Raw genomic sequence first — 9,889 nt, forward strand, 5'->3', positions numbered from 1 at the left:
AGAATCAGGAAAAAAAATTAAAAAGAAAAAGATAAAACTCATGTTTGAGATAAAGACAGTTTAATACGTCAGAAAACAAAGGGAAAATAATTACTATTATTATGATAAGTGAATATATAAAACAAGTGACGCACAATGCAGTGGTGTGTAAGACCATCAGCTGACTGATACCCACACTGTCTGTGAGCAGCAGCACCCCTCCTGGCCAACCCCCCCAGTTGTTTTATTGCTGAGCATGCTGCCAGGTGGTATGGGATATTCCTTTGGCCAGTTTGGGTCACCTGTCCTGGCTCTGTCCCCTCACTCCTTGCTGGCAGGTCCATATGAGGAGCTGAAAATTCCTTGACTCATTGTAAGCACTGCTCTGCAACCAGTAAAACATCAGTTTCATCATTGTCATCATTATTCTCATCCTAAATCCAAAACACAGCACCATACCAGCTACTAGGAAGAAAATTAACCCTGCCACAGTTGAAATGAATAATTGTCATCTCTGTTTTAAGCACAGATGAAGGTACCTGTCTCAGTCTGCAAGAAAAAAAAAGAAGAAAAAAGAAAAAGGAAAGAACAAAAAAAAAAAGTCAATATATAACCACTTTCCATTTTTGTATTTATGCTGCTTCAATTTACTTATAAGGCAATATGCTTTGCTCTAAAATTGCATTCTTCTGACTATTAATTCTTGTCTGTGGTCAAATTTACAATTACAGGAGTAATCAGATAGTGTTTCATAGAAACAAAGCATAAGAAGCTTGAGGAAGGATTGTTTGAAACAGGCCAGATGCCAATTAGTTCTATATAGAACTTCAGAACTTAGAAATTTTGCTGGTTTATAATTTTCCCCAAATTTCTAAAGCAGACAGTAGTAAAAGCACATTTCCTAAGTTCTTCAATTTTCAGATAATTAAAAGGATTACAGGTGTTGCTATATTTGGTGGGGAGCTGGGGGTTGGTCTCTTCTCACAGATAACTAGTGATAGGACTAGAGGGAATGGCCTCAAGTTGCACCAGGGGAGGTTTAGGTTGGAAATTAGGAGACATTTCTTCTCAGAAAGTGCAGTCAGGCATTGGAATGGGTTGCCCAGGGAGGTGGTGGAGTCACCATCCCTGGGGATATTTAAGGAAAGGCTGCACCTGGCACTTAGGGACATGGTTTATTGGGTGACTTCGGTAGTAGGATGATGGTTAGACCAGATGATCTTGGAGGTCTTTTCCAACCTTAATGATTCTATGATTCTTATGATGTTCAAATTCTCAGTTACAAGCACAAAGGTAAAGGTATAGGAAACAGCACCAGTAACCCTTTTAATTATCTGAAAATTAAGGAAGTTAATAAACATATGTATCTAAGGGTGAACATAAAGGAATAGAATGGGAATTGAAAGATTCTAAAAAAAAAAAAAATCCAAAGTAAGTTATAAACTAGTGACTTAGTGAGGAAAAAAGTGTATTGTAGAATATTTAAACAACTTAGCTCTTTCTCCGTAGGTAAGAATTGGAGAAATTCATCCTCTGGAACTAAGAATCTGCTAACACAACCTCCAGAATAGTAGTAGTATTCTGTGGAAACTAATTATATTTTAAAAAATTCAAAGAATATGCTGTTATTTTCTTATAAGTGAAAATAATAATCAAAGATAAATAAAGTCATCCCAAATCCAGAATGTACAAAAACAGAGGAGAAAGTTAATGAACAGTCACTTCATTAACACATTAGTAATAATAGGGTGACTAGAAATGGATGTCATGGACACCAATCAACAGCTGTGTATAGTGTGTATTCTGTACTCTGTATTTGGTAACTCTGCAGTCTGTATTCGGTAACTTCGCATTCTGTATATGGTAACAGGCCTACTGTACATGGGTTAATCAGTAGACCTGGTATAGCTCCCAAAACCTTGTTTAGGATTCTCTGTCAGATGAATGATGACGGATTTAATACTAGTTGAAAAAATACTTGAATAGTAGTTACTAACAGATAAATTTAGTTAACTAACAGACAAATTTTTTAAGTAAGCTCCTAGGACAACTCTTCATAGTATTGTGTTAAGCAAAACTGTTATTAGCACTTTGGTCAACAAAACAAAGAGTTCACATAGCAATAATTATGAGCTGTTTCATAGTGAAGATGATAACTAAAGATATTTGATTATAGGATATTCACAGTCTTTCCATAGAATCACAGAATCATAGAATTTCCCAAGTTGGAAGGGACCCACAAGGATCATCTAGTCCAACTTCTGACTCTACAGAGGACCACCCAAAAAATCAGACCCTATATCTGGGATCATTGTCCAACTGCTTCATGAGGTCCAGCAGGCTTGGTGCTACATGTGGGCCAGGGCAATCCCAAACATAAATACAGGCTGGGCACAGAATGAATTGAAAGCAACCCTGGTGAGAAGGATCTAGGACTGTTGGTGGATGAGAAGCTTGACATGAGCCATCAATGTGTGCTTGCAACACAGAACTGTATCCTGGGCTGCATCAAAAGAAGTGTGGCCAGCAGGTCGAGGGACGGGATTCTCCCCTTCTACTCTGCTTTTGTGAGACCCCACCTGCAGGGCTGCATTCAGCTTTGGGGCCCCCAGCACAAGAAGGACATGGAAGTATAAGAACGAGTCCAGAAGAGGGCCACAGGGATGATTAAAGTGCTGGAACACCTATCCTACGAAGACAGGCTGAGAGAGTTGGGATTATTCAGCCTGGAGAAGAGAAGGCTCCAGGGAGACTTTACTAGCAGCCTTCCAAGACCTAAAGGGGGCCTACAGGAAAGCTGAGGAGGGACTCTTTGTCAGGGAGTGTACTGATAGGACAAGGGGAAATGGATTTAAACTAAAAGAGAGTAGATTTAGGTTAGATATAAGGAAGAAGTTCTTTACTCTGAAGATGGTGAGACAGTGGAACAGGTTGCCCAGAGAAGCTGTGGATGCCCCATCCCTGGGAGTGTTCAAGGCCAGTTTGGATGGGCTTTTGAACAATCTGGTCTAGTGGGAGGTGTCCTTGCCCATGGCAGGGAGGTTGGAACCAGATGATCTTTAAGGTCACTTCTAACCCAAGCCATTCCATGATTCTATGGAAAAGCTTAAACTACATGCTGCAGGATGTTCTGATTAGCAAATTTTCATTGCTTTGAAAATACCTTGTTATTATTATAATAATAAAAAAAAAAAAGAAAAAAGAAAAAACAACAACAACAACAAAACAAAACAAAACAAACAAACAAAAAAAACAACAAAAACAAACAGTCTTTAGTAGTGACCTAACAAAACAGAATGCACAGATAGCTCAGGATAGTTACTGACTTTCTTGCATGCTAAACTTCATGTATATCATGTCAAGAGAAAAAATAATGCACAAGTTTTGACTAAGAAACAAATAAAAAATCAGTAACATGAAAACAAAATGAAATAATAGATGAAGACCAAGGAAAAAAATGTATATATATGACACCCTTTCAATTATTCCAGTCCTCCAGAATGCCTTTCAGATGGTGAGTTCATGAGGGACTTTTCAAAAAGCAATAAATGATCTAAGCCACATTTTGAGAATTTTAAGATATCCTCATGTATTTAGATGACTTCATTTATTTCCATAAAACATAGGAAGAACATCTGGCAGGAGTGAAAAGCCTTCTAAAGCTTTTTAAGGAGTAATGGTTTAAACTTGAGAAAAACAAATGTCAGTTTTTGAAGGATCACATTACCTTCTAAGGATATGCATGTCCTGCAAATGGACAAACGCTTCAGTTGCAGAAACTAGATCTTAAGAAACATTGGATAATTCCTGGAAACGTACGCAAAATCATAAGATCATAGGAGACACATACAACATTTTCCAAAACAGCCAACTAAAAGCAGCTTTGTCATGAGAACTAAACATGAGAAAATTTGATTTCTGAAAGGTTTTAAATCTGTATTTTGTTTAAATTCCTGAAAATACAATAGCTATTGTAGAAAGCTGTGACTCTTCAGCATTTAGTGTCAGTGTTAGCTGAATGTGATGCAGAATAACAACTTTTAATTACAACAACAGTAAATACTCAAATGTAGTATCTGAACTTTGAGGAGGCCTCAAAGAGATATATGCTAAGAATGAAATGCATTGGGTATGTGAACTGTATGCAATTTCTTATAGTCTCTACTTATAAATCAGAAAGACTTGTTGAAATGAGTACACAAATTATCTAAAAATAGATGCAGATATTCATTAACTCAGAAAGCAAGGTCCCAATGTACACATTTCAAGTTGACTAAAGGCAATGAGATTAGATATACTGAAGTTCAACAGATTTTTTCAAGAAAAGCAGCTTGTGGAGGTCTAATTGAAAGATTATTTTAGTTCCAATTTTGCCTTATTATGAATGTAAATCAATTGTTATTTTTCCGTTGTCAGCCAAAGGGGGAGGGGAAGGGGAAGGGGAAGGCAAGATGTTCTCACTGTAAATCTAGATCCAGTAAACAGACTCAAGAAGACCAGTATAGAAATTTTGGCAGAACAATACAGAAATGAATGTTGGTAGTTAATTGCCTGAATGTAGGTGATCAACAAAATTACTTAAAGCTTCTGAAGTTGTTTTGAAATTTTAATTAAACTAAGATAGGGAGAAGGAACTTTTAATAAATATTGGTATTATCTAAAATCTGAATTGGAATTCATCCAAACTAGTTATGCTAAACTCCCTTTTTATTCACTGGTTAAAAAATATATATATATATATATATTTTTTTTTTTTTTAAAAAAAGACATTTTGTGAGACCTACGTATCTAACAAAGGAAAGATATTTCCACACTTTAAAAGAACATGCTTCTAAGTCTGGTTGAGAAAAGGTAACTCCTGTCTCTATTGCTTGCAGTAAACTTCTATCAGCTACCATTACCTGTACAACTACAAAATCAAAACTATAAATCCTAAAGGGGAACATTAGGCCGAACTTTATAATGCAAAAAAGATCTGGAACATCCACTGCTGAAGGGGAAAAGGGAGAGGAAGAAGGGGAAAGGTGAAAGGGAAGATTTAGTTCAATGTATAGTGTACTGAAAGTGTCTTCTCAATGTGTAATAGTGTTCAAAAAGCCAAGACAACATTAGAAGATCTAAACAATGAAATAGAGAACATTATAATTATATAATAAAGTAATGTATTATTTAAATCATGGGTCTTTCCTTACTAAGAATACTGTGTTATGTTCTTCATTATTTTCTTAATAAAAAATAGATAAGGTTGCAAAGACGCAGTCTGGTGATAGCTTGTAATTGTGGTTGTGGAAAAATGCTCATGAAAAGAAAATCTGAAAAAAGACAAATAATTTTCATCAAAGGTAAATAAATAACAGATTTAATAAATAAAACATGATAAGTAGTACAGAAAAAAAAAAAAAGAGTAGATATTTAGTTTATTATTTTTCCTATTTCAAAAAGAGACTACTAGCCAAAGTGGAGGACATGTAGATTTGTAGCACATAGATACTTTCTCACACAGTGCAGAATTTAAACCAATTGTCACAAGATAGCCACTACTTAGCATGACCTAAAAAAAGGACCAGATATGGTTATAAATTAATGGCAGTCAAGGACCGTCAACATTTATAATTAAAATACACAATGGGGAGCATAAATTAGTGTTATTTTCAGAACTTAATCTGAAAATCTCTTTTTTTGAGAGAGAGAGAGAAGTTATTGTTTCTCAACCTTTCTTCTTAAATGTTTGGAACAAGTAACAGGCAGTTACAAATAATACATTTTCTAGAAAGGGTCATTTTTTTAAACCAATCTGGTAACGATTTTTGATGGAAAAAAAAAAAAGAGAGAGAGAGAAAGAGAGAAGAATGAAATACTACATAGACCTTTGTAGGTGGTACCCTGCTTCAGTAAACACTGGGGATAGTAGAATTATGTCTATGAACCAGAAACAAAGTCACAAAACTTTGGGAACTCCCTATCCGTCATTTCTATCCTCCACAATACGTGCACCAGAAGTCCATTTTGTGAACTTGTAAATACTTTTTTTTTTTCCCCAGAGCTTTCACTTCAGTGCTGTTTTCTGTATAACAGAGTATACAAAATCGCTTTTCTCCTTTAAGCATCACTGCACACAGCACAAGCAGAAAAATACTGTCAGAAAACACACATTCTTGTGACACAGAAGTAAATAAAGTCTTTCAGATTGCTCTAAGACTTCAAGAGCAACAAACTGATCCTACAAGAACACCCAGCTGTTCTAGAGAAAAGTAGCCAAAGAACGAAAATCATCTCCACAGGAAGATTTCTGTACAGGAAGTATATTGTCCAGTGGGTTTTTCAGCCATCACAACTCAATTTAAATTGCTATCATGCTCTGTAACACTTCTCTAACCAAAGCTATGGGATGCATCTATGGACACACAACAATTGAGATTAAATTTTCAAAAGAACCTGATCCTAAACTGCTTTAGCTTCAGCTTAAATCACTTTTTCATGTACCTGCTCCTGAGTTATCCCTGTAGAACTGTAACTTTGATGTGATGGTAGAATTTAACTCCCTACCCAATTTACATTGATTGACATTAAAAAAAAAAAAAAAAGTCAAGATTGACATTGTAGGCATTGTAGGAACCCATGCCACTGTTAAAATAAAACACAGTTTGCGCCGTGCAAATGAGTTGCTGTGATTTTTCAAAATGGCTCACCTTGAAGAACAGATAAGAACAGAATGGAGGAGAATTTGTCTGAAAAATGACGCTGTTAAGCTCTGTGGATATATCAAGGGTAAAGGAATAATAGCAGAAAAAGAACAAAATAATACAAATTAACCATAGCTAACTTACGCCTAGAAATTAGAACAACAATTCTAACTATTAAAGGAGCAAGATTCTTGAGCAGCCTTTCACCAAGACACATGAAGCTTTCGGATGGACTTGGATGCATTTACTAACAGGATTATGTAATGGCCTGTCATAGCCAAGAACTGGATGCAACACTCTCTTTTAATCATATGTCCCAAAGGCCTTCATAATTATTATAACAAAAAGTAATCCAGAGCTCAGATACAGTTAGGAAAACATGAGGAGAGATGGTGGATGACATTTTGAATTTAAGCATATTCTACTTATACTACTTACAGGACAGTAATAAAAATCAACATAATCTATTGGGAAAAAAAAAAAAAAGTATTAGTTTCCCTATTAGTATTGGAATTCTGTACATTCTGTATTTTTTAACTCAATTTATCTTATTTTTTTTTGTCCGACAATATCAAGGTTATTGATTATATATTATGGGTATTTATTTTATTTATGTCAAGTCAAAAATATTTTTAGAGGAAGGTAAAGGATTTTTAAATTCCATGATTGCCAACCTGAACCCTGCAGAGAATAGTTTTGCAATTTTAAAATATGATAATTGACATACCTGACATAAGTATTTTGGTTGCCATTTGAGAGTAAAAGTGCAGTTACCTAATTTGTAGGTATCATCTTTCAGAATCAGTGATAGTAATTACTCTTCTTGTTCTTTCTGATATTATTAAAATCAAGACAGACACTTTATATGTTATCTGGAATAAAGCAAATAAATTTGAAGATTTGACTATGAGAGTAATACGAAGCAATTGACAAATGACTTGCAGCACTTGTAATGGTCTTCTACTTTGTCCTTTATATGACTCTTCTGTGCTGTGTCAAATATTAATCACCACATACAGTAATCTATCTGAATGGATGTTGGTTCTTAGAGTTCAATCCTTTAGCTAGACTACTGAACCTTTAATTTTTGGCTATTTAAATGCATATCAAATACCAGAGAAGATTAATTACTACAGTAATTCACAAATGCATTCTGTTCCCTTAGCCTCAAAGAAACTTATAGGCAACTTTCAAAGTATTTTGGACTACAAAGAGTAAATCTCATGTAATTCTTATGAAATTTCTACATTCCCCAAGTATATTATGAAATACTAACTAGTATGCTCGAATGTATTGCAGTTGAATGTAAGTAAAACCATATTCACAGTATATGAAATACGAATGCTTGCCTTCTTTGCAATGCAGAGTATTCAGGGCCTCCTTCCTCCCGCTGGTACCCACAATTATGAAAGGGAAATGAAGTCTTGAAGACTGAGGGAGTATTGAACCCATGGTAGCTACTGTTGAGCTGCTCAAATGACTTACTATTACTACTGTCACCGTTGAGTTAGTAAAGAGCCCTCAGGTCCACAAAGAGGAATCTCACACATCCCTTGGGGTTTGACTCAAAAGTTAATGAAACTCACTGTCAAGTAGCAGATTGACTGCAGCTGAGGAATGAACAGTTTATCTCATTGTATAGTGTTGGTGTAAAACTAACAAAAGAGTCCTAAGTCTTCACAATGTCTGAGTGCTTAGTAAAAATATTAGGAAGAGCTAGTAATATTATTTTTTGTCACAATAAAATTCCCTATGCACACAAGCAATAAATTAGGCAGCACGTCACATCAGTTTTATGAAATATCAAGATCCCCCTGGCATGGAAACTCTGATTAAGGTTCAAACTTATACCTTTTTTTTATTATTATTATTTTATCCTCTCTTCTGTTCTAAAGGTGGTGACCTTTGGAACCATTTTTTTTCAGTGTGTCTGAGGGGTCTGCAATACAGCAGAGAACTGAAGTCTCATGTCTCTGAAATCTGTTCAATACAATAGGATGCATTTTTTTTCAAGTGTCAAACGCTAAATGTCTCTTATCTGTGGATATCATCTGAAAAAAAAATCAAAATACACAAATACATTTACACATGGACTGAGCAACCTTGGACAGGCAAATTAATCTAAAAATTCAACTGATTTTATGTCTCATGCTATTAATTTGTGGAATGCATTAATTTTCACTGTAGTATTCTGTTGAGAAAACAGCAGAAAACAAGTGCTGAGGCAAAATGCAGCTTAAGAGAATCCTGCAAATTCTTAAATCCTACATGTGCCTTAAGCAGAAACAACCTAATATCCTGCATTTAAAATGAAAGTATATTTCTCCTTTGTGACTAGTTTGCTGGAGCCAAGAACACATCTGTTATAAGAATTCTACCTCACTTTTGTGTTCAGCATTCCTGAAAAAAAAAGATCATTTACAAATTATCTGCAAAGAACTTTGTATTATTTCTTTTCTATTTTATTGAAAATATTCTTACACACTTAGTTTATCATCAAGTTGGATAAGTTTTATCATAAGATAAAATTGAATCTGTCCTGAAGTGATAATCTGAAAAAGGGGCATTAGTAAGCAAAAATGTTATGGAAGTGACAGAAGAATGCAGCTATATATTTTGATAAGCAGTGAGCAGTTGGTGACCTGAACCAGAGGAAACCATAAATGACTCATAACTTCGTGAAATTCTGTAGTCTGGGTAATTTAAGACATAGAGTTCTATCAAATTAGAAGTAAATACAGTGTTTTCTCTGGTCTTAGCTCTTTTATTGGGTTCTGGCTTCAATAAAATCATTTTCATGGGATCCACATTGCTATTTTAAGGGCCTCTGTATGGCATATTGGTTGATTTATTATTATCTGATTTGCACATTGAAAATGATTACTCTCAGAAGAATTACAATGGGATTTGATTCAGATTTAAATAAATAACAGAAGAGCCCTAAGAGATCTCAGCACAGTTTGCTTCTTTTTGTGGTGCTTTCCAGATTTCCTAACTTGCCAGAAAATTGTTTCCAACCTAAATGTGTAACTTTAGAATTTGTGTCTTTTATTTATTTATTTATTTATTTATTTATTTATTTATTTATTTATTGCGTGCAAGAATTATATAATGAGTAGTCTCAGACTTCAGGAAAATGTATGCCCTCGTGGTCTTTCCTGTTGTAAAGGCAGACAAGATAAATGCTTACATTACTCTTATTTGATACCTTGATATCTGAAAATAAC

Source organism: Anser brachyrhynchus, assembly GCF_964034855.1.
Source record: "Anser brachyrhynchus genome assembly, chromosome: 1".
Taxonomy (NCBI): Eukaryota; Metazoa; Chordata; class Aves; order Anseriformes; family Anatidae; genus Anser; species Anser brachyrhynchus.